The following is a 26,062-nucleotide window of genomic DNA, read 5'->3' as shown; positions in this document are numbered from 1 at the left end:
TAACTCAGGTCTGGATGCTCAAGGAGCAAAAGCAAATACTGAGAGGCATGTGTTGTTAAGAAAGGAAAGTTTGCTTTATTTCAGAGGCTGGCAACTGGAGGAGAAGGCCAACTCATGTCCAAAAGCCAACTCCCCCTGATGCTCTGCAACAAGAGAAGCCATTGCAATGAGAAGCCCATGCACTGCAAGTAGATAGTAGTACCCCCCGCACCAGGGGACAAGAGCTTTTAAAGTGAATTTTTTCAGGGCTGTATAGGTAGAGGAAAGGAGCTATGTATAGGATGGTACAGTTAGCTCTGACAGTCATCTTGAAATTGGTCATGCAATGTTCTGATCAGCATAATCTTGATTGTTTTAAGTACAGTTAGTCTTCAGTTCCAGGGTCAGCTTGTTCCCATTTCTCTGAGGTCAATTCTTGGAACTGTGCAAGATGGAGCAGCTTATGTCATGGCTACATGACAGTTTGGTCATCATGTAGTTAACTTCTTCCACCTGGTGAAGGGTTTGGTACCTACAAAATAGCTCAAAGGATATGGCTTAGAATATTACCTATCACCCTTAAGGAGGAACTAAAGGTCCTTGACTTTGCTTAGTGACTAAACTGTTATTATTTGGTTTTGTTTGTCTATTTTCCTTTGCTTTTGTTTTTCTCATCTCCCCGATCAAGTTTATTCTTTGGCTAAAGATTTTCTATGGACTAGAGGCAGGTGGAGGAGATAGTGAGGGGGTGGGGTCTGTCCTAGGAATGCCCCATAGGGTCCTGCTCTGTTTCAAGAGAAAGCCCAGACTTAAGTCAAGCTTCTGGTTTGGTTTATCCAACACTTCAGTGATGTCTGCTGCTGCTGCTACTGCTAAGTCGCTTCAGTCGTGTCCAACTCTGTGCGACCCCATGGACGGCAGCCCACCAGGCTCCCCCGTCCCTGGGATTCTCCAGGCAAGAACACTGGCGTGGGTTGCCATTTCCTTCTCCAATGCATGAAAGTGAAAAGGGAAAGTGAAGTCGCTCAGTCGTGTCTGACTCTTAGGGATTCCATGGACCGAGGAGCCTGGTAGGCTGCAGTCCATGGGATTTTCCAGGCAAGAGTACTGGAGTAGGGTGCCATTGCCTTCTCCACAGTGATGTCTACAAAGACTCAAAGATTTCCTTCTCTTCATTGTTCTGCACTAGTGTCTTCGGTTGCCCAGAGTTGCCTTTTTATGGTTGGCATCAGAGCTCTGGGTTTCTTCATTCATATATGAAGGGGAAGACACTGAGTAACTATGGATGTCTCTTAAGAACGAAAAAGACTTCCTAGAAGTCCCAGTCTTCTAGGCTAGGAGCCAAGAAGCTCCCAGCAAATCTCTGTGTGTACCTTATTGGTTCAGATTGGCTTCGACCTGCCCATCCCTGAACCAGTCACTGGCAACTGTCCTGGGGTTTCTAGTGTTGACCTAGACAAAGAACCTGGGGTGAAGCCAGTTTGGGGAGTCAACCTCAATATCCATTTTTTAAACCTGTGTAATCATATCGGGAAAAACATAGAGATAGTGAACGGAAGATAATCCAGGCATGCTCTGTGGAATTCCAGTGTTTAGAGACTGACCTGAGGAGCGGAAGGAGACAGTAAAGTAGACCAAAGAGCAGAAGTCAGTGAGGGAATAGGGGAACCGGGAGAGTGCCATGGCTCAAAGGGTGAAAGAAGAAAGTGTGGGGAAATGTGCAAAATGCTGCTGAGGGAAAATAAAGTGAGGCAGAAAAGTGATCTTTGGCTTTTATGAGAGTCAGGTGAGACCTGTAGAACATTCATTCTCACTGGGTTGGGGCTGTATGCAGGGGACTAACTCCACATTCGTAAAATCCAGTACTGATGTTATTCTTTCTGGAGGAAAGGTGAGGAGTGGTAAGAGTTTATAGTTCCTTTTTCCATTTGGTAATTGAGAATTAATAAGTCATTAGGAATAGTTGTTGCCCATAATAGGCTTGTTGCATGCATGCTCAGTCACTCAGTCGTGTCGACTCTTTGAGACCCCATGGATTGTAGCCCACCAGGCTCCTCTGTCCATTTAATTTTCCAGGCAAGAATACTGGAGTGGATTGCCATTTCCTCCTCCAGGGGATCTTCTCAACCCAGGGATCAAACCCATGTCTAAAGCATCTCCTGCATTGGCAGACAGATTCTTTACCACTGAGCCACGTGGCAAACCCAATAGGTCTTGTTATGCAGGTAAAAATATCACTTTTTTTAGTCCTTTATAGTTTCATACATAGATATCCAGGTCTTTGATTCTTTATCACATCATACACTGGAAGGAAAATGCAAAATGAATATTAGAATTGAAAAATCTGATATCTTTATCCTCCTTTAGATCTCTATACGTTCTTTTGTATTCATAAGTGCCCAACTAGACCACAGCTGTGCAGAAGACAGGTGCATCAAAATTCCCTGTGACTAAACATTTGAAATTGTGTAGATGTCAGTGACAATTCCATGTTCCCTTATGCCAAGAGAGAAAATCATGTATGGATGGATGGATTATTGTGGATGGAATGCTGAAATGCTGTATGTTCAAAATTTCTTAATCAAACCCAGGGTAAGACAAGGGCATAAATGTGATAGATGAAGTCTCCTGCATTGCAGGAAGATTCTTTACCATTTGAGCCACCAAGAAGTCCTGCCCATTAGATGAAACAAGGATCAAATGAATGGCAGGGTGTGTAATGAAATGGACTCCCCATTCCCGACCCTGTACCCAAATGACATAGCACTAACACACGCCACAATGCTGCTGTGTCCACTTGAGATTTCCATTTGAAACTGAGCAGCAGGTGGTATCTGACAAGCTGAAGGATGCTGAATAAAGACTCCGCACAGCTGTAAGTAGTAAGGAGCTCCCCAGGATAAGGCAGAGAGCGTGTGGATCCTGCCAGATTTGCAGGCTTCTGTGCAATCGCATCTGCGTGTGTAGCTGCAAGGTCTCTCATTACAATTTTAAATGATGAGCTTATTTTTTAATGCACATAAATTGCCGTCAATAGACTGGGTGATTGAACACAGTAAATATTTTTCTGTGCCACTAAAAATAGCAAGAACTCTGGAAAGCGTTTCTCTTGCCTTTTCTTGCAAAGGCTTGTCTTTCAGCAGAACAGGAGCTCTTGAACATGGTCTTTACACACACCCTTCGCGCTGCATTTTTTTTTTTGTCATTTCCTTTCTTAGGTTGAGCACTCTCCAGCACCACTCTCCTCTATAAGCAGAGCTGACCCAAGGAATCTGCCGTCCTTGGTGTATGTGTCCATGTGGTGGCAGAGGGGCAGTGCCTTGGGGAAAAGCTGCTGGACTTGGGACAGAGGGGATCCTCCTCCAGCCAGCTGTCTTGTCACATGACTGGGCTGCTGTACCTCTGTTCCTTATGGCAAAAGCTCAGCTTGCTCTTTCTGCATATTTTCTAGGGCTTGCCATTCCCCCAAGGAGCTGCTCATGTAAATTATATCTGCAAGGGTTGTCCTTCTCTGTCTTCTGTTTTCTGTGCATAACCACCTTTGCCTTGGTGTTAGCTGTCTTGGTGTCACTCTAAGGGGTCCCCACTATCCAGGCCCCCAACAACACATTCCTGTAAATTGCCCTTGGCTAGGGGGCAGGGAACTTGTATAAACAGAATCTATGCTTAGATGGTTCCAAGTGTGATCGTTCAGCATAGCACTGAATAAAATAGCTTTTCTGCAAATTCATTTAAAGGACAAGTAGATTGAAATGAGATACAGAAATCTCCAGCTTAGGACAAAGTTCACAGATATCCAGAGGGCTGACCTTCAGACACTGCACTTTAATGTCACTCTTTATTTTCAGAAGCTGGTGCATTTCTGTCTTGCCTCATGTGAAAGTGAAAGTGGTAATCGCTCAGCCGTGTCTGACTCGGTGCGGGCCCCACGGACTGTAGTCTGCCAGGCTCCTCTGTCCGTGGGATTCTCCAGGCCAGAATATTGGAGTGGATAGCCATTCCCTTCTTCGGGGGATCTTCCCAACCCAGGGACTGAGCCGGGGGTGCCTGCATTGCAGGTAGATTCTTTACCATCTGAGCAGTTTCATAAAATGTCAGTCTAGTGTCAGTCTCTCGTTTGACTCCCAGTAGTTTACTGAGTCGGAGAAGGCAATGGCAAGCCACTCCAGTACTCTTGCCTAGACAATCCCATGGATGGAGGAGCCTGGTAGGCTGCAGTCCGTGGGGTCGCTAAGGGTTGGACACGACTGAGCGACTTCACTTTCACTTTTCACTTTCACACATTGGAGAAGGAAATGGCAACCCACTCCAGTGTTCTTGCCTGGAGAATCCCAGGGACGGGGGAGCCTGGTGGGCTTCCGTCTATGGGGTCACACAGAGTCGGACACGACTGAAGTGACGCAGCAGCAGCAGCAGCAGTTTACGAGTTCTTTTGGCTCTAAAATGAGGGTGGTTATTGCCTCAATCAACTCCAGTCAAAAATGAGAAGAGAGATGCTTTTAAAATCCCAGAGAAATTGAAGTGTCCATTCTTTGAAGGGAAAACACTGGCTGAATATCCTTTCCTGCCTGAGGTGTGTGCATGTGTGTTTGTGCATGTGTATGTGTGTGTGTGTGTGTGTGTGTGTGTGTGTGTATAAAGGTCACAGAAAGCTGCTGGAAGGGAGCAGATCTTGGGTCCAAGTGCCATGTGGACCAGAGGAGAGGGGAGAGTATCTTGGGGCTTTGCAGCTATAAACTGTGGTTCTCATAAGTGTTCACACTAGTAGACAAGGGATTGCCTCGGATGTGCTGCTCAGAGACCATAGGGGCTCCTTGCTGGAGAGACTGCTGCTGGGCAAGGTGAGAAGAGCTGTGAATGTATCCCCTTGCTGCTGGTGGGGAAGCAAAGGACAGGCTTCATGCATGGAGCAAAGGAGCTCCAGCCACAATTTCCGGGTCGACGCCTTCTGGCAACTCTTTCCTGGAGCTCAATCCACAGGAATGACTAGATAACATAGACTCTCAAGTCCTCCATGAAGGCAGATCTACTATTAATACATTCACAAGTAAAACAAGTAGAACATTCATAAATATGAATGGGATCACCAAGAAAATGACAGCCACATAGTTATCTCTTATTCTCTATAAGTTATCTCTTATATCTCTCTTATTTAGTGTGTAAATCACTTTGTGACATTTTAAAAAATTTTTGGGACTTTGTATCATGTTAAATTAAGATCCCAAGGTTTAGAAACTAGCTCACTTGAAATCCTTCAGGCATTACTGTAAGGAATGTAAATGAAGACACAGCTCAAGAGAAGGGAAAGAGTGGGCTGTGTTGATTCCTAGCACACCCCTCTGCATACTCACCTTGTATTGTGGGCTGATTGTGTCCACCCCCAGAGTCATAGGCTGAAGTTCTCATATCCAGTACCTTACAAATGACCATATTTGGAGACCGGGTCTTTAAAGAGGTCATGAGGTCAAAGTGAAGTTATTTGGTGGGGGCCCTTATCCTATATGAGTGGTGTCCTTTTAGGAAGAGGAAATTTGGATACAGACAAACTTCCTCTACATGCAGATGGAAAACCATGTGAAAACAGAGAGAGAAGGTGGACATCTACAAAGCAATGAGAAAAGTCTCAGAAGAAGCCAACGGGGCCAACATCTTGTTCTTGGACATTTTGCCTAGAGAACTGTGAGAAGATAATTTTTTGTTGTTTAAGCCACCCAGTCTATGATATATGGTATTTTGTTAAGAGAGCTCTAGCAGACTAATTGGGCTTCCAAGTGGTTCAGTGGTAAAGAATCCACTTGCAATGCAGGAGACGTGGCAGGAGCCATGGGTTCGATGCCTAGGCCAGGAAGATCCCCTGGAGAAGGATATGGCAACTCACTCCAGTATTCTTGCCTGGAAAATCCCATGGACAGAGGAGCCTGGCGGGCTACAGTACATGGAGTCACAAAAGAGTTGGACACAACTGAGCAACTAAAGCAAAAGCAAACTAATAGAGCTACCAGTTCAGTGGAGAGTGATGTGACATGGGCTTCACCTCTTAGCCTAGAGCCTTCCTTCACCTCATTTGTAAAAGAAAATATGGTTAGAACATGTTCTTCCTAACTCAGTCCATCCAGCAAAGCAAAGAAGCAGATTGAGAAGTATTAGGCCAAAGAGTATTATTCTCGGTAAAGAAGAAGCTAGACTATGATCTGTCAGTTAGTCCTCTGAATGCTTCCCTCTCCATCTACCTTCTCTTCCTTCATCCTTCCACCCATCCTTCCACATATAACTACACAGATGGTCGTCGGCATGGGTGGGAGGGAATAGTTCACATTCACTGGAGAACTGTGTGGCTGGAGAGCTGAGAGCAAGGGAGGTTGACATGCAAGGAGACTGAAGGCGTGGGCAGGGAATAATAGATGAGTACGAATTATGACAAGAATTTGTATCTTAATCCTGACAGCAACAGAAAACCATCGAAGGATTTTTAACCCAGCAAGCAGCACAATCAAATTTGTATTTGAAAGGATCACTCTATTCATAGTGTAGGCAATAATTTGAAAGATTCCTAGAGTGGATCCAGGGATCCATGGGATTGCTGCAGTCCAGGCTTGAGGCATGGAGATGGAAAAAGTGGATTCCAGAATGGAGGTTCACCTAACATCCATTCAGATGGCTCCTGCCAAAGAACCAGAGAATCACAAATGTTGTTTAAGGATATGAAAAAATTGGAACCCTAGGCGATGATGGTGGGAATGTTAAATGATACGGCCACTGTGGAAAGCAGTACAACAATTCCTAAAGAAAGTTAGGAATAGAATTATTACATGATACATATATTCCACTGCCAGGTATATGCACAAAAGAATTGAAAACCAAGGCTCAAAGAGGTATTTGTGGCTTCATGTTCATAGCAGCATTATTCTTAGTAGCTAAAAGGTAGAAGCAACTCAAACATCCATCAGCAGATAAATGGATAAACAAAATATGGCATATACATCCAATGGACTATTATTCAGTCTTAAAAAGTAATTCTGACACATGCTACAGTATGGATTAACCTTGAGAACATAATGTCGAGTGAAGGGTTAGGGTTAGGGTTAAGGATAGATGCTGTATAGTTTCACTTATATGAGGTACATAGGGCTTTCTTAGAGATAGAGAGTGGAATGGTGGTTTACAGTGCTTGGGAAATATGGGGAATGGACAGTTATTGTTTAATGGGTACAGAGTTTCAGCTTTGCAAGATGAAAAATTTCTGGAGATTGGTTTCATAGCAAAGTGAATGTACTTACTATTGAATTTAAAATGGTTAACATGGTACATTTTGTGTGTCTTTTACCACAATAAAAATTCATTTGGAAAAAAAAAGAGAAAGGAAATTAGGGGGTGAGGTAAGATGGAGGTAAGATGGAAATCATCTGGTCCTGGGCCGGATATCGGGTAATAAGGGAAGGAGGATCAAGGACAATGCTTAGGTTTCTGGCTTGTATAATGGCTAAAAAGTGGTGTTACTCACAGATGTAGCAGACACGGTTATTGGACACAAATCATAAATTCCACCAGGGCATCTTGCCTTTGAAATGCTTTTGAGACACTGACGTTGTGACGTGGAGTTGGTATCTGGATGCATGCATATGGAGCTTGGATGAGCAGCATAAGGATGAAGGATAAAGGTCACCATGTTGCGTGTGAGTGGGAATGTGAGGCAAGGGATACAAGGAATGGAGGCCAATCAATCAGTTAATCAGGAGGTTCTTTGGCATCTGATGAAATAAGTAATGAGAGAGAAAGGATTTCAGAGATACTTGTGATGTATAATTTAAAAAATATAGAGACCAGTGGGAGTAGGGGATCTAGTTGAGGGTCATAGTTAAGTCCTTCAAGTTTCTAATTTGGGGAACTGGATGGATGGTGAGACCATTGACTAAGCCCAGAAATTTAGGAGGCAGAAAAAGGTAGGAAGGCATCATGTCTCAAACCCATCAAACAAACAAATCCAAATTGAGATATGTGACAGGCAGTCAGACAATCAGGCTGGGTGTCTTTCAGGAGTTCTGTTCAGGGGAGGCAGTCTGGAAATCGATAGAGTACAGATGAGAGTGGAAGGTGATTCTGAGCATGAGCAGCACAGACCAAGAGAACAGGCACAATAGAAGGTAATAAGGCTAAAACCAAACCCTGGAGACACTGAAGGGTCAGCAGAGGAAGAGGAAACCCGAAAGGAACATCAAATTAGAGGAGGCAGAACTTCCCTGGCAGTCCAATGGTTGGGACTTCACCTTCCAACGCAGGGGTGTGCAGGTTCGATCCTTGGTTGGGGAGCTAAGATCTCACCTGCCTCATGGCCAAAAAAACCAAAACATAAAACAGAAGCAGTATTGTAACAAATTCAATAAAGACTTTAAAAATGGTCCACATTAAAAAAAAAAATAACCCTTAAAAACAAACAAAAAGAGGAGGATGAGAGGAAGAATATTGTCACAGAATCTGGGGTGAGGTTAAAGGAGAAGCTGCTACATTGGGAACATCAAGGCTAGTGAGATTAGGACTGAGAAATGTCACTCCGTTCAGTTCAGTCGCTCAGTCATGTCTGACACTTTGCTACCCCATGGACCACAGCACGCCAGGCCTCCCTGTCCATCACCAATTCCCGGAGTCTACCCAAACACATCTCCATAGAGTTGGTGATGCCATCCAAGCATCTCATCCTCTGTTGTCCCCTTCGCCTTCTGCCCTCAATCTTTCCCAGCATCCAGGTCTTTTCAAATGAGTCAGCTCTTCGCATCAGGTGGCCAAAGTACTGGAGTTTCAGCTTCAGCATCAGTCCTTCAAATGAACACTCAGGACTTATCTAGACTGGGCCATAAAGAGGCCCTTGCTGGATGTGAATAAGAAAGGTCTCAGGAAAGTGGCTAAAGGGCTGGAAGGGTTTGAAGTGGATGGAGACATGGATGCACAGTAAAGAAACAGAGGCAGTGTCTGTGCATTATCCTTTATAGAGACTGGCCATAAGAAGATGAGAGAATGGAGGAACTGGTTAGAGGAAAGAGAGTGACTTGAAGGATGGTTGTTAGACACATGTACCCCAGCGTTCACTGAAGCACTGTTTATAATAGCCAGACGTGGAAGCAACCTAAATGCCCATTGACAGATGAATGGATAAAGATGTGGTATATATATATATATATATATACACACACACACTAAGTATATAGTGTGTATACACACACATATGCACACGTATGCACACACAATGCAATATTATTCAGCCATAAAAAGGAACAAAATTGGTGATTTGGAGAGACATGAATAGACCTAAAGACTGTCATACGGAGTGAAATAAGTCAGAAAGAGAAAAACAAATATTAATGTATATATATGGAATCCAAAAAAATGGTAGAGATGAACCTACGTGCAGGGCAAGAATAGATATGCAGGTGTAGAGAAGGGCCATGTGGACACAGGTGGGGAAGGCTAGGGTGGGATGAACTGGGAGACTGGGATTGACAGATGTACACACAGCGTGTGTGCAGTCGGTAGCTAATGGGAAGCTGCTGAATGGTGCCGGGAGCTCTGCTCTGTGCTCTGTGATGACCCAGAAGGGTGGGATGGGGGTGGGTTGGGAGGGAGGTCCAAGAAGAAGGGGATAAATGTACACATACAGGCGATTTACTCTGTTGTACAGCAGACACTAACACAACATTGTAAAGCAATTATGCTCCAATAAAAACTATTCTGTGGTAGTAATACAAAAAAAGGGGATGAAAAAAATTTGTAGATTGAGAGACAGGGGCTATTAAAAAAAATAAACTTAAAATATGGGGGGAAAAGGCATAGGGAGGCTCCAAAGAATGAGGGAAAGGATACGGTTGATGCACATGGGGAATGGGTAGGCATCAAGCATGACGAGGAGTGAGGTTGCAGAAGCATAACTATGGATGACTCTGATGATGGTGAGGAAGAGGGGGACTCATGCCGAGTGGCCTCTTCTTCTGTGAAACGAGATGAAAGCTCACCTTCTGAGAGCAGCAAATAAGAGTTGGGATAAGAGATTCTAATATAGGGATAGAATATTGAAATATTGGGTGAAATGCAAGAGGAAGCTCACTGGGTCAGGCCAAGGAATTGCCGGGTGGCCCTACAGTCTACAGAGCTTGGAACCATAAGCTGTAGTCATTGATATAGTGGTGTGACCTTTTTGAAAAATGATCCATGGTCTGGGGAGAGGAACACAGAAAGCAGATAGCTTAGAAATTAAGGAATTTGAAGAGCAGGTGCAAGGAAAAAGTTTAAGAGCGTGAAGGAATTAAAAATGGGAGTCAGTGAGGGATTGAAGTGATCATGGTTTGTTGACTCAATCCTGGGAGCAGGAAATGAATCAAGGAGGAGAAAAGTGAGCAGTCAAGTCACGAGAAATCCGAAAGAAGTGTAAATGCAAAGGTATTCCGAGTAGGAGATTGGAGCGCTGTTGGGATAGTATTTTGCAGTCAGAATGTGACATTTTGGAGTATAAGATTCTGGAGATGGAGCAGTACCAGATGAGGAAAAGATTATGGTGGGAGAAAAAGCTATTCAAGTAAAGTGTGGTTAAAACTCATTGAAGGTGAAAAAAAGGGGCAGAGGTTCATTTTTATCACAATTTACCATGACAAATAAAACAAGGTGAAATATCCGTGAGAAGTGACCAGTCAGGGCTGGAGTTGCAGAGGAAAGACTTAATGATGATTAATTATGAGAGATTTTTTTCCCCCTTAGGAAAGGGCATTTGCTTGCTTATTTATTTTTCTGCATGCTTATTTAAATAAAGGGAATGGACAGTCTGGTTTTTCCATTTCTAATGTCAAATAAACCCCTAGGAGCTGGAAAAAGAGCAACACAGATGTGGTTGCTGCTCTAAATAATGAATTCCCCCTCACTGCCACCAAATTGCAAATGAGTCATGATACACTCATGATTATTTCTTTAATGAAAATGTGACATTAAGACATTCCCAGCGACATAGTAAACTTCTGTTTGCTGATGCAGCTGGCCTTTCATTAACCTTTTCACACATGCTATAGGATCTATTTTCAGTTCATCAAAGCTTTATATTCAAATTCCTCATAAATATTTTATCAATACAAATGGAGAGTTTTCCTTTTAGCACATGAGAGAGGCAAGTAGGAGGCCCCGCCTCCCAGTTCTACAAACACCAAAGCCACTAAAAGCAGGATTGATGGCTGGAACAAATTGAGATCTTGAAGGATGGTTGTCATGGAGAATTCCAAATCACTCTAAAATTCGCTTAGTGAACTGCTATTACTGAACTAGCTCAGAGTTAGCCTTTATGTTTTACACTGTGTTCTGTTTGCTTATCTTGAGAACAAAGTTGATAGAGACAGAGAAAAGAGGTAAAATGACTTGAAAAATACTTGTTTAGGTTAAGAAATCTCTATAGGAGGCTGATTGATTCAGTTTCTAGGACTCAACCCTCTCACTTTTTAAATTTTTTGGTGTGACTTTTTAAATCGTTTTTATTGAAGTATAGTTAATTTGCAATATTGTGTTAGTTTCAGGTATACAGCAAGTTGACTCAGTTAAATATGTATATAATATGTATATTATATTTATTTTCTTTTTATTTTTAAAAATTTATTTATTTTAATTGGGGGGTAATTATTTTACAATATTGTATTGATTTTGCCATACATTGACATGAATCCGCCCCGGGTGTACATGTGTTCCCCGTATTTAAATGTGTGTGTGTGTGCCCTCAATCATGTCCGACTCTTTGCAACCCTATGGATTGTAGTCCACCAGACTTCTCTGTCCTTGGGATTTTCCAGGCAAGAATACTGGAGTGGGTTGCCATTTCCTTCTCTAGGGGATTTTCTCGACCCAGGGATCGAACCCACATCTCCTGCTTTGCAGGTGGATTCTATACCACTGAACCACCAGGGAAGCCATTAAATATACATAAATATGTTCTTTTTCAGATTCTTTTCTGTTATAGATTATTACAAGATATACAAGATATTGAATATAGTTCTCTGTGCTATACAGTAGGTACTTGTTGTTTATTTATTTTATATACAGCAATGTGTATATGTTACTGCCAAACTCCTAATTTATCTCTCCCCTGTCTGCTATCCCTTTTGATATCCATAAGTTTGTTTTCTATGTCTGTGAGTCTGTTTCTGTTTTGTAAATGAGTTCATTTGTATCATTTTTAAAGATTCCACATTTAAGTGATACCATATTTTTGTCTTTCTCTGTTTGAGTTGCATCACTTAATATGATAATCCCTGGCTCCATCCTTGTTGCCGCAAAAGGCGTTATTTCATTCTCTTTTGTGGCTGAGTGGTGTTCCATCGTATGTATGCGCCACATCTTTTTATCCATTCACCTGTTGATGGACATTTAGGTTGTTTCCATGTCTTGTCAGTCGTGCTGCAGTGAACATTGGGGTGCTTGTATCTTTTTAATTACTTCCTAAGATTCAGTTTTCTCACTTTTAAGTGATTTCTTAAGCATGCATGCATGCTAAGTTGCTTCAGTCTTGTCCGACTCTTTGCGACCCTTTGGATAGTAGCCCGCCAGCTTCCTTTTTCCATGGGATTCTCCAGGCAAGAATACTGGAGTGGGTTGCCATCCCTCCTCCGGGGGATCTTCCCAACCTGGGATCAAGCCTACATCTCTTACGTCTCCTACATTGGCAGGCGGCTTCTTTACCCACTAGCACCACCTGGGACGTCCTTCTTAGGCATATCAGGTCCCTAAGCTGTGCCCTACAAATTGTTCGTTAGGAACATTCCAAATTACTTATGATGTAGCTTATATCTTCAGAGCTGTTTCTTAAACTGCTGCATAGAAAAATCCAAAGCAGATTTACCTGAGCAAGGCTTCTGTCAGTTGGTGAGGCACTGAGATGGCCAGGGAGCTGTGAAACGTGCATTTCTCAGGCTTAACTTTAAAGGGCCAGAGAGTAACCTGCTCTTGTTTTCTTCCGCATGGTTTCATGTTATACACTGTTGGTGCTGCTGCTGTCAGAAACTTAATTGTGCTGGTCTGGATCAAAGACTTTCTTCAGACAGTGTGGGCAGAAGGAACACTGGAGAGCCACCGAAATGTCATTGGACAGAGCCAGAGATGAGGGGACGCACAACAGGCAAGATTGTTCTGCTGACTCATGGGCTGCTGAAGGGACAGGTTCGCCCAGCACAGATTCTGCAAGCCAAGTGGAGCTTCCTTCCCTCCCCTCCCCCAGGTATATGGGGGTCTTGAAGTTTTTCAGGGAGACTCATGTTCCTTATACCCCTACCAGTGTTTCCTGAAACTGGTTGTTATTCTTATCCCACCCCAGGCCACTGTTCAGTGTCAAGGCATATATATCTGCTCTAAACCAACATCATGGATTGTCTAACTTTGAATACCTGGTCTTTTTCTGGACCAGTTCCTAACAAAAGCTTGGTTGCAAGAAACTGTAATTATAAAGGAGCATTTGCAGATGTTACAATCCACCCACTGCTCCAGATATAAAAAGCTTTTCCCTTGGCTGAAGAAGACCATCAAAGAACTGTCCACCTCCATCCTTATAATCATTCCTTATTGAAGTGCTTTAGCTGGATTGTACTTCAGACTTTGAACTTTTCTGTTTTATACAGCAAAGGAAACCATAAACAAAATGAAAAAACAACCCATGGACTGGTAGAAAATATTTGCAAATGATGCTACCAACAATACAAACAGCTCATACAGCTTAATATTAAGAAAAAGAAAACCAATCAAAAAAATTGACAGAAGACCTCAACAGACAGTATTCGAAGAAAACATACAAATGACCAACAGGCACATGAAAAGATGTTCAATATCACCAATTATTAGAGAAATGCAAATCAAAACTACAATTAGGAATCACCTCACACCAGACAGAATGGCCATTATTAAAAAATCTACAGATAATAAATGCTGGAGAGGGTGTGGAGAAAAGGGAACACTCTTACACTGTTGGTAGGAATATAAATTGGTACAGCCACTATGGAGGACAGTATGGGGATTCCTTAAAAAATAAAAATAGAGTTGCCATATGATCCAGAAATCCCATTCATGAACATATATCTAGAAAAAACTCTAATTCAAAATGATATGTACATCCCTATTTTCAAAGCAGCACTGTTCATAATAGTCCAACCAGGGAGGCAATGTAAATGTCCATTGAAAGATGGATAGAGAAAGAAGGTATACAGTGAAATATTTGTTGTTGTTCAATTGCTAAATTGTGTCCGACTCTGTAAGCCCATGGACTGCAATGTGCCTGGCTCTCCTGTCCTTCACTATCTCCCAGAGTTTGGTCAGATTCACGTCCGTTGAGTCGGTAATGGTATCTAACCATCTAATCTTCTGCTGCCCCCTTCTCCTTTTGCCTTCATTCTTTCATAGGCTCTTTCCTAGTGAGTCAGCTCTTTGCATCAGGTGGCCAAGATATTGGAGCTTCAGCTTCAGCATCAATCCTTCTGTTGAATGTTCAGGGTTGATTTCTTTTAGGATTGACTGGTTTGATCTCCTTGCAGTGCACGGGGCACTCAAGAGTCTTCTCCAACATCACAGTTCAGAAGCATCAATTCTTCGGTGCTCAACCTTCTTTATGGTCCAACTCTCACATTTGTACATGACTATTGGAAATATCATAACTTTGACTCTGAGGACCTTTGTCGGCAAAGTGATGTCTCTACTTTTTAACACTCTGTCTAGGTTTGTTATAGCTTTCCTTCCAAAGAGCAAGTGTCTTTTATTCAGCCATAAAAAGAATGAAATAATGCCATTTTCAGCAACATGGACTGTCCTAGAGATTATCGTATTAAGTGAAATAAGTCAAAGACAAATATCATATGATAGCCCTTGTATGTGGAATCCAAAAAAATGATAGGAATGAACTTATGTACAAAACAGAATCATAGACATAGAAAACAAAATTATGGTTACCAAAGGGAACAGTGCGTGGTACGGGAGCCAGGGCAGAGCTAGACTAGAGTTTGGGATTAACATATATGCACTACTATATATAAAATAATAACAAAGATCTACTGTGTAACACAGGGAATTCTATTAAGTAGCTTATAATGACCTCTAATGAAAAAAGAATCTGAAAAAAGAATATATATATATATTAACTATCAGTTCAGTTTAGTCGCTCAGTCGTGTCTGACTCTTTGAGACCCCATGAATCTCAGCACACCAGGCCTCCCTGTCCATCACCAACTCCTGGAGTTCACTCAAACTCATGTCCATCGAGTCGGTGATGCCATCCACCATCTCATTCTCTGTCATCCCCTTCTCCTCCTGCCTCCAATCCCTCCCAGCATCAGAGTCTTTTCCACTGGGTCAACTCTTCGCATGAGGTGGCCAAAGTATTGGAGTTTCAGCTTTAGCATCAGTCCTTCCAATGAACACTCAGGACTCATCTCCTTTAGGATGGACTGGTTGGATCTCCTTGCAGTCCAAGGGACTCTCAAGAGTCTTCTATATTTGAACTTAAAAAATGGTTTGAAAAAAGAATTTGAACTGCTCTTGGCTAGAAGTGCTGGCTTTCATCAGCAATAACTAATGATTTTCAGTTCAGTCTCTTAGTCGTGTCCGACTCTTTGTGACCCCATAGACGGCAGCACGCCAGGCCTCCCTGGCCATCACCAACTCCCGGGGTTTACTCAAATTCATGTCCATTGAGTCAGTGATGCCATCCAACCATCTCATCCTCTGTTTTCCCCTTCTTCTCCCGCCTTCAATCTTTCCCAGCATTAGGGTCTTTTCAAATGAGTCAGTTCTTCGCATCAGGTGGCCAAAGTATTGGAGATTCAGCTTCAATATCAGTCCTTCCAATGAATATTCAGGACTGATCTCCTTTAGAATGGACTGGTTGGATCTCCTTGCAGTCCAAGGGACTCTCAAGAGTCTTCTCCAGCACCACAGTTCAAAAGCATCAATTCTTCGGCGTTCAGCTTTCTTTATAGTCCAACTCTCACATCCATACATGACTACTGGAAAAACCATACCCTTGACTAGAGAGACCTTTGTTGGCAAAGTAATGTCTCTGCTTTTTAATATGCTGTCTAGGCCGGTCTGTGAGATATTAATATGTTTGAGGGCCTTCCTAACCACACCCTGGAGTGTCCCCTACATGAGATCCCACAAGCGACATGGCTCTCAGGTCTCACTGTGAGGAAAAACCATGTTACTCCCAAGTAGTTAGCTTGCTTTCCTCTTAAAGATATGATTCATCTTGTAACATGTTTTTCATTCTTTGCATTAGCAATTAGAAAGTTAGAGCTAAATTTGGGACATAGCTGTAAAAAGCATAAAGCTAGTTTACTCTCAGCTTTATTATATTCCTTTCCATTTTACCTTAGGTACATCTCCTTCAAGAATTCAATATCCTTGTGTGATGACATAATAGCAAAATTGGTATATAAAAGAAAAATGTGATTTTATGTGATTACATAAAATTTCTCTCTAATTTGAAGAAGGGTATGCAATCGCTTCCGTCTATGGGGTCGCACAGAGTCGGACACGACTGAAGTGACTCAGCAGCAGCATGCAATCACAAGAGTTGCAAGTAAAGTAGGAAAACTTTAGCTTGATTCTCAAAGAAAATAAAAGTAATGAGCCCACACAAAGGAGCCCACGAGTGAGTGGGCCTGGCTCAGTTCAGAGCATATGGACGTTGCAAAGAATGTCTGCCACGCAGAATCGTGTCATTTAAGTCAGAAAGGCATGGCTAGAATCAATGTTCCCTGTGGTGTATTTCGTTTACTTCTTAAAGGATTCTATGTTCAGATATGTGTGGGACACTCAAGGAATATATTTAACTGTTTTTAAACCTTAACTGAAGGATTTCTAAAAGTTCTTAACATACATTCATTATGAATCTTCAGGAGGCAGTCTGTGGTGCAGAGTTTCTAAATTTATTTGACTATTTATTTTTCCTGGAGCAAGTCCAAGAGTTAATCTTCTCTGAGAAATGCTAGGGTAGACTAATGCCATAATAATAATTATTATTGTTAGAGAGGACTTTCTGTTTTCTTTTAAAAAGTAGATGGTGAAGGCTTAGCTGTTTATTGGTGGTATTCTTATTTCTTATTTTAAAATTTAAGGTGAAAATGCACTGAAAAAAAGAAGCAACAAAAATGTTTATAAGCCACCTGGTATGTTTTGTGGGTTTATTTAGTGGAGTCTTTCGTATTCTTAATTTAATGTTTAAGGTTCTTAACTATAGAATAATGTGATATTGCAATGGAATCGTTGGCAACATGCTGATCTGATGACTTAATTACACTTCAGGAAGGCATAGGAGTGAAGAAGTTGGAGTTTGGAACATGGTTTCAGTTTTTGGTTCTATCACTTACTACATATCTGAATCTGTGACGTTAGGAAACTACTTAAGTTCTATAAGCCTTGGTTCCTTTCTGTGTAACATGGGGATTATAACTGTCTCGTAAACTTGTGAGGATTAAATCAATTCATGTGTGTGTGGTGCTTAGCACTTACTGTATGTGATTTTCAAATAGAACCTAATAAAGTGAAGTGAAGTCGCACAGTCACGTCTGACTCTTTGCGACCCCATGGGCTGTAGCCTACCAGGCTCCTCCATCCATGGGATTCTCCGGGCATGAATACTGGAGTGGGTTGCCATTTCCTTCTCCAGGGGATCTTCCCAACCCAGGGATTGAACCCAGGTCTCCGGCATTGCAGGCAGATGCTTTACCCTCTGAGCCCCAAGGGAAGCCCCAAGAACCTAATAAATCATACTTGTTATAATTTTTGGTTATTCCACAAACATTTATTAAGCAACTGCAAGGCAATGGGTCCTGTGTTGTATGTGTGGATGTAAATACGAATGAGTCACAGTCCCCACCCTGGAAGAACAGAATAACTTAGACAAGTTAACAGGCAGTTACATGCATGTATAAGTGAAGTGCTTATGCACTGTTGATAAATTTAAGTACAGAAAGAGTGGGGTCATAGAAGAGAGGGTTGTCAGTTCTTTTGAAGCAAGGAGGAAGGGGGCTTCCAGAGGATCCATAGTGGGTGCTACATTCAGTTCAGTTCAGTTCAGTCGCTCAGTCGTGTCCGACTCTCCGCGACCCCATGAATCACAGCACGCCAGGCCTCCCTGTCCATCACCAACTCCCGGAGTTCACTCAAACTCATGTCCACAGAGTCGGTGATGCCATCCAGCCATCTCATTCTCCGTCGTCCCCTTCTCCTCCCGCCCCTAACCTTTCCCAGCATCAGAGTCTTTTCCAGTGAGTCAACTCGTCGCATGAGGTGGCCAAAGTATGGCAGTTTCAGCTTTAGCATCAGTCCTTCCAATGAACACCCAGGATTGATCTCCTTTAGAATGGACTGGTTGGATCTCCTTGCAGTATAAGGGACTAGGTGAGTTTTAAAAGGTGATTATATGTTTGCCAGGGAGAGGACAGTGAGTCCAGGGAAGCTGGTGAGAGGGATTCCAGGCTGGTTTATGAGAACGAACAAAGGCAGAGTAAATCTAGGAAGCTGAAAGTAGCTCAGAATAGTAGGACATGGCAAGTGGGAGGTGGGAGTGGGGAGGGGAGGTAGGATGAGAAACAAGGTGGCTGAGGGTGGCAGTGGCTAGATCATGAGGGTCCTGAATCCCAAAGGGGCGCGTCTGTAAGTAATGGGGAGGCATTGAGGAGTGCTGGCAGTGGAGTAACCATATCAGATTCACTTTAGATCAGTCCAACTCCACAGGTGGGCTGTGTCCTTGTGGCATGTCCATCACCAGGGACTTTGTTAGCGATGTCCATTTTCAGGCCCCACCCAAAGCTACTGGATCGGAGTCAGCGCTTCGTGTTTTGGTGAACTCTCTAGATGAATGTTTTGGTAACATCCGTGTGGAGTGTGGAGCAGCACTGTTTTAGATAGGTCACTCTATGCACTTTATAATGGATAGGCTGGATGCTCTTCAGTTAGAAGCAAAGAGATGAATGCCTGAAGAGCCATCGCTCAGGTGAAGAGTGATGGCAGAAATGGAGAAGAAAAGAGGAGGAGACAAACAATAGAAATGTTAGTTAATTTTGCTTATGGAACCTTAGTTACCACCTGGATGCTGTGTTAGGAAAAGGGATATTTCAGGAGTGACCCCGAGGCTTCCAGCATTAATAGGATGCTGCTATGTATTGAGATGGGAGTAAAGGAAGAGTATAAGGCTTTTTGCTTTATTTGGGGTTTTTCATTTGTTTTGACAGTGAAAGGGCTAAACAATAATGGGTTTTGTTTTCAGTATATTAGAAGTGCCTGTAAGACATCCAGATGAAGGTGTACTATTGGTTTTGGACACATGGCCCCAGTGCCGAGAAGTGAGGTTCTGACCAATGTGATGGATTTAGGGGTCACAAACATCACAGCATAATTGTAGCAGCAGGAATGGATGAAAGTTAAAAGAGATCCAAGTACAGAAATTTGGGTAACAGGACATGTTTCAGTGGGCCTTTATTATCACGGCACTGATCTCATCTCACACCACTTGCTCTCAGCAGTCTACGTACCAGTCAAATTAAACCACGCGAGGTTCTCTGAGCACACCTGCTCTCTTAACGTACGTGCTGTTCCCTCTGTCAGAAATGTCCTTTGCCTCATTCTGTTGCTCAGCTCTCTGCATTTGGCAAACTCCTATTGATCCCTCAAATACTTGTGTGTGGGTGTGGGTGTGCATGTGTGTGTGTGCGAGCGTGCCTGCGTGCTCAGTCATGTCTGACTATGGTGACTGCATGGACGGTAGCCTGCCAGGCTCCTCTGTCCATGGAATTCTCCAGCCAAGAATACTGGAGTCGGTTGCTGTTTCCTTCTTCCCAACCCAGGGATCAAACCCACATGTCTGTGTCTCCTGCATTGGCAGGTGGGTTCTTTACCAGTAGCACCACCTGGTAAGCCCCCTGATCCCTCAAGACCCACCTCCAAAGTAATCCTCTCCCCAGGAAAAGTGCCCCTTATATGTGCTTTTCTGGAGTAACCACATTAAGTAAAATGGACTCTCTGCTTCTCTCTTTTGTTCTTAGGTCCTGATGATAAGGTCTGTGTCTTGTTGAACTTTTCACACCAGTCCCTGGCAGTGTACCTGACACACAGCAGGTGCTTAGCAACTAATTGTTGGCTGAAGTATGAAAGAATGGTCCTAGCATTGTCGAGGAGGACTAAGAAAGCATCGTATTAAAAGTGGAAGGAGTATATGGCTGGAGTGATTGAAGGAAACCAAGAAGGATGCTCTAGAAGGGAGTGGTCAGTAGTGTCAGAAGCTTCTAAGCAATCACGTAAGATAAAGACTGAAAACATTCATGTGTGTGTGTTAGTTGCTCAGCCATCTGACTCTTTGAGACCCCGTGGACTAGCTCGCCAGGCTTCTCCATCCCTGGGATTTCCCAGGCAAGAATACTGGAGTGGGTTGCCATGCACTTCTCCAGGGGATCTTCCCGACCCAGGGATCAAATCCAGGTCTCCTGCATTGCAGGCAGATTCTTTACTGTCTGAGCCACCAGGGAAGCCCAAAACCGTTCACAGGATTTAATAATCAGGTCAGTGGTGTCCTGTGAACTGTCGTAGTAGAAATCAGATTGCAGTGTTTGAAGAACAGTTGACAGATCAAAGTAGGGCCTGAAACTATGAGGGCCTGGCCTAGGACAGAAAGCACGGAAGGAGACATGGAGTACAAGGAAGGCTCTTCAAAATAAGAGAGGATGAGCTGGAGGAGTCGGAGCCTGGTAGAATGAGGAGTCTAAAGTGATGGAGGAAGAATGATAACTGAACCCAATTTCGGCTTCCAGGAAGGGATAAGACTTCATGAAGGAGAATTAATCTTGAACTGGAAGAGGGCCTGGAAGGGAGTGAAGATGGGTGTGGATGTAGACATGTTTATAGGGGTCAGGGGGGAACTTTTAGAGAGTTGAGGATTTGACAGCTTAATTTTCTCAGGGAAATAGGGGACAAGTTAGACGTTGCTGTTTGTGAACTTGTGTGTGTGTGTGTAGGGGCTGGTTTGGACCGGCTTGGGGGTGTGCTCATGAAGAGGAATGAAGGTGCCAAGTAGTTCTATAAGACCTGAGAGAGGGAGCAGAGCAGAAACACATTATTCTTTTCTTAGAAAAGGAAGTCCCATCAATTTACGGTTTGTGCCCCTTATGAATTCTGAGAGTTTATTGATTTAGATGAGAACTTTTTATGGAGTTCAGAGGGAGTGCCATAAGGTCATTACTGATTTATGATATTATAACCTGAGAGACTATCACTGAGGAAAAAGTGTTTTTAAAGGAGTGTCCTTCCATAATTTAAAATGTTATTTGCCTCACCATCTAGGTATTTACATACTATATAAATGACTTGAACATTTAATAACAGTGTGACCCATGTCAGCCTCCCACATTACCAAAGGAAAGGGGAGAATTCAACCATGTTATTACTTTGGTTGAGTTTATCATATCCCTTAGTTAAAGGCATGAGCAAGCCATGCTGTGCTGCCTTGAATAAACTATTAATCAGTATAAAAGTAAAAAGATATGCACCTTAAAGTTATGGTTTTGTATCCCAGGTGGCTCGTTAACATTTATTGAATTCTTACATAATGCCAGGTGTGCTGTGCTAAAGTCGCTTCAGTCGTGTCTGACTCTGCGACCCTATGAACCATAGCCTGCCAGGCTCCTCTGTTCTTGGGATTCTGCAGGCAAGAATACTAGAGTGGGTTGCCACGCCCTTCTCCAGGCTCTTCCCAATCCGGGGACAGAACCCAGGTCTCTTACATCTCCTGATTGGCAAGAAGGTTCTTTACCACTAGCGCCACCTGGGAACCTACGTAATGCCCTGTATTATCCTATAAAATTTCCTAGTATATTCTCATTTACACTTCATAATCATTTCAGGGGTAGGAAGTATTTAAGTCCTATTTTATAAATGAAGACACCAAGGTTTAAAAATAGGTATCTTGCTTCTCTTTTAGTTTGCCATTCAGAGAAGACTATGTCAAGTTCAGAGGGCCCAATATTTAGTTAGAGTTCTGTATTTTATCTGCACTTTTATAACTTTTTCAATTTTACGGCATTGCATAACCTGTGTAGGGTAACCTGAATTAGCCCCTCTGCTCGTGACACACAAAATCACGACAGGTATGCATTCCCATCCTTCTCTGTGCCACTGCAGACATTGATCATCAACCGTAGCACATCTTCTGTGCGGTTCAGAATTGGTGTCACAAACCCTCATGAGGCGCTGATCCAGGCAATCACTGATTGATTTGTCATCCAGAAGCTAATATCCCCAGTTGTTTTGTGAATCACACCTGGTGGACAGAACTGTGTGTCATTTCAGATCCTCTGAGAAGCAGCCAAGCTGGGATAAGACTTATAAGAGCTTTACTGGGGAAAATGCCCGTGAAGATAAAGAGAAAGGGAGAAATGGAGCTGTTGTAGAAAGGGAGGCTCTTCAGACCACAGTGTAGGTTTGACAACTATGAAAGAGGGAAGACAGAGGGGAGGAAGGATTGGGTAGGTAGGGCGTTTCTGACTGTAGCACAGTTCTAAGAAAGTCTCAGCCAGGATAATGGGTTGCTTGAGCAAAGGTGTCTCTTAGAAGAATCCCATCCCGGACAGGAATGGGCTGGGCCTCCCTGCTGTTCCCCTTACCATGCTCAGTGACTGGGTGCAGGGAAGCATGGCCTTGGAGCTGTAAGCCTCGGTGAGGATTTGAGTGCACACTTCTATGGCAGCTACGGCAAGTACCCCTGGAAATATCACAGCTGATCTTCTGTAGATCAACCAGGAACCATTGTGCTACCAAAACTGGCGATTCACAAAGGCCCTGAAGGTCTCTTAGCAGCTAGAAGGTTAAAACTCTGACTTCTCTTTTCTGGATTTGTGGCTCATCTCCCTGAGTTTTAACACTTGAGGGCTTGTGACGTCCTCGGTGCTCCCACTAACTGTCAAACCCGAGAAAGAAGAGGTAGTCGCAGCCACTATTTCTGACTGATTCTCGGTCTTATCACTTCCTTCGGTTGGAAATTATGTCTCACTTTCACTTAGCAAAATCTATCTTCTTGGTTATGAGGATTGTAAAAATAATACCGTATGATTTATAGAGTATCACAAAACATTGGTATCTACAGGGAATATGTTTAAGATCTGCAAATATTCCCCGAAATTACAAATATAAAATGTTTAAACAGCTCATTGGCTTTCTCCCAAATTACATTTTCACTGAAAGACACATGTATTTATCTTTATCGTGTGAGACATTTTTTCCTTAATAAATAAACAAAGATTTTGCCACTTCAAGAGTCACTGTGGAGAAGTAGCAACTCAGCAGTGCTGACAGGCTGGAAACTAAGTTTCTTCACTAGTTAAGTGAATTGCTCCTATACAGGAATCTCAGAGTGTGTGGGATTCAGGTATACTTTTCATTAAGGTTACACATTCAGTTCAGTTCAGTCACTCAGTCGTGTCCGACTCTTTGCAATCCCATGTTCTGCAGCACGGCAGGCCTCCCTGTCCATCACCAACTCCTGGAGCTTGCTCAAACTCTTGTCTATTGAGTTGGTGATGCCATCCAACCATCTCATCCTTTGTCATCCCCTTCTCTTCCTGCCTTCAATCTTTGCCAGCATCAGGGTCTTTTCTAAGGAGTCAGTTCTTTGCATCAGGTGGCCAAGATATTGGAGCTTCCACTTCAGCATCAGTTCTTCCAGTGAATATTCAGGACTGATTTCCTTTAGGATTGAATGGTTTGATCTCCTTGCAGTCCAAGGGACTCTCAAGAGTCTTCTCCAACACCACAGTTCAAAAGCATCAATTCTTTCGTGCTCAGCTTTCTTGTAGTCCAACTCTGACATCCATACATGACTAGTGGAAAAACCATAGCTTTGACTAGATGGACCTTTGTTGGCAAAGTAATGTCTCTGCTTTTTAATATGCTGTCTAGGTTGGACTTCCCTTGTGACTCAGCTGGTAAGGAATCCACCTGCAATGCAGGAGACCTGGGTTCGATACCTGGTTTGGGGATCCCCTGGAGAAGGGAAAGGCTACCCACTCCAGTATTCTGGCCTGGAGAATTCCATGGACTGTATAGTCCATGGGGTTGCAAAAAGTTGGACACGACAGCGACTTTCACTTTCACTAGGTTGGTCATAGCTTTTCTTCAAGGAGCAAGCATCTTTTAATTTCAAGGTTGCAGTCATCATCTGCAGTGGTTTTGGAGCCCCCCAAAATAAAGTCTGTCACTGCTTCCATTGTCTCCCTATCTATTTGCTGTGAAGTGATGGGACCGGATGCCATGATCTTCATTTTTTGATGTTGACTTTTAAGCCAGCTTTTTCACTCTCCTCTTTCACTTTCATCAAGAGGCTCTTTAGTTCCTCTTCACTCTGTCATAAGGTGGTATCATCTGCATATCTGAGCAGATGATATTTTTCTTGATATTTCTCCCTGCAATCTTTATTCCAGCTTGTGCTTCATCCAGCCCGACATTTCATATGATGTACTCTGCCTATAAATTAAATAAACAGGGTGACAATACACAGCCTTGACATATTCTTTTCCCAATCTGGAACCAGTCTGTTGTTCCATGTCTAGTTCTAACTGTTGCTTCTTGACCTGTGTACAGATTTCTCAGGAGGCAGGTAATGTGGTCTAGTATTCCCGTCTCTTTAAGATTACACATTACCACACATTGTAATGAAGACAACAGTTATTTTTGTTGTTCAGTCACCCAGTTGTATCCAATTATTTATGACCCCATGGATGGCAGCACGCCAGGCCTCCCTGTCCCTCACCATCTCCCAGAGTTTGCCTAAGTTCAAATCCTTTACATCAATGATGCTGTCCAGCCATCTTATCCTCTGATGCCCTCTTCTCCTTCTGCCCTGAATCTTTGCCAGCATCAAGACTTTCCCAATGAATCGGCTGTTTACATCAGGTGGCCAAAGTATTGGAGCTTCAGTTTCAGCATCAGTCCTTCCAATGAGTATTCAGGGTTGATTTCCTTTAGCATTGACTGATTTGATCTCCTTGCTGTCTAAGGGACTCTCAGGAGTCTTCTCCAGCACCACAGTTTGAAGGAATCAATTCTTTGGCGCTCTGACTTCTTTGTGGTCCAGCTCTCACAACCATATGTGACTACCGGGAAGACCCTAGCCTTGACTATATGGATTTTTGTTGGCAAAATGATGTCTCTGGTTTTCAACACACTGTCAGTTATCACCTACCATTTATTTATTGCTCATTGCCAGCACACTGCATCTGAATACATTAATATCAGATATTTATAACAACCCTGTGAGGTAGATGATACCACATCTTTTAGAGAGAGAGGATGTTTTTATTGCCTATTGTATTTTTAATTTTTAATTAACTTTTATTGGAGTTTTGTTGCTGTACAATATTATGTTAGTTTCTGCTGTACAGCAAAGTGAGTCAACTGTATGTTTACATATATCCCCTCTTTTTTGGATTTCCTTCCCATGTAGGTCACTACAGAGAATTGATTAGTTCCCTGTGCCATACAGTAGGTTCTCAGTAGTTATCTACTTTATATATATAGTATCAATAATGTATATATGTCAATCTCAATCTCCCAATTCATCCCTTCCCTTCCTCTTTGGTATCTGAATGTTTGTTCTCTATGTCTCTATATTTGCTTTGCAAATAAGATCACCTATACCATTTTTCTAGATACCACACATATGTGTTAATATATGATATTTGTTTTGAGGGAACATTTTTTTAAAAAAGCATCAGAGAAGTTAAAGAAGCTACCAAAGTCAAATAGTAAATGGTAGAACTAAGATTTAAAGCCACACATCCTTGACATTAAAAATAGAAAACAACTTCTCTGTTTTTCTCCTTTCAAATTTATCTAGAGGCCAAGCTCTCGGTGAGCGGAGTTTGTGTCTGGTTTATTCCCTGCTCCTAGCATCATGCTTGGAACATAGGAGAAACTCCATAGAGACATAGTATGAAGGATTGCTGGCACATTTGGCTTCTGAGAAAATGTGATATTCACTTAATAGAAGATTGTAGGCTGGAGAATAAGTTCACTTAAATTAAGATGGGGAAAAATCCAGAAA

This window comes from Moschus berezovskii, chromosome 5, assembly GCF_049115385.1.
Source record: "Moschus berezovskii isolate FMDL1 chromosome 5, NW_MosBer_1.0, whole genome shotgun sequence".
NCBI classification, from domain to species: Eukaryota; Metazoa; Chordata; class Mammalia; order Artiodactyla; family Moschidae; genus Moschus; species Moschus berezovskii.
The sequence above is the reverse complement of the archived record's forward strand: the minus strand, read 5'-3'. Positions refer to the sequence as shown.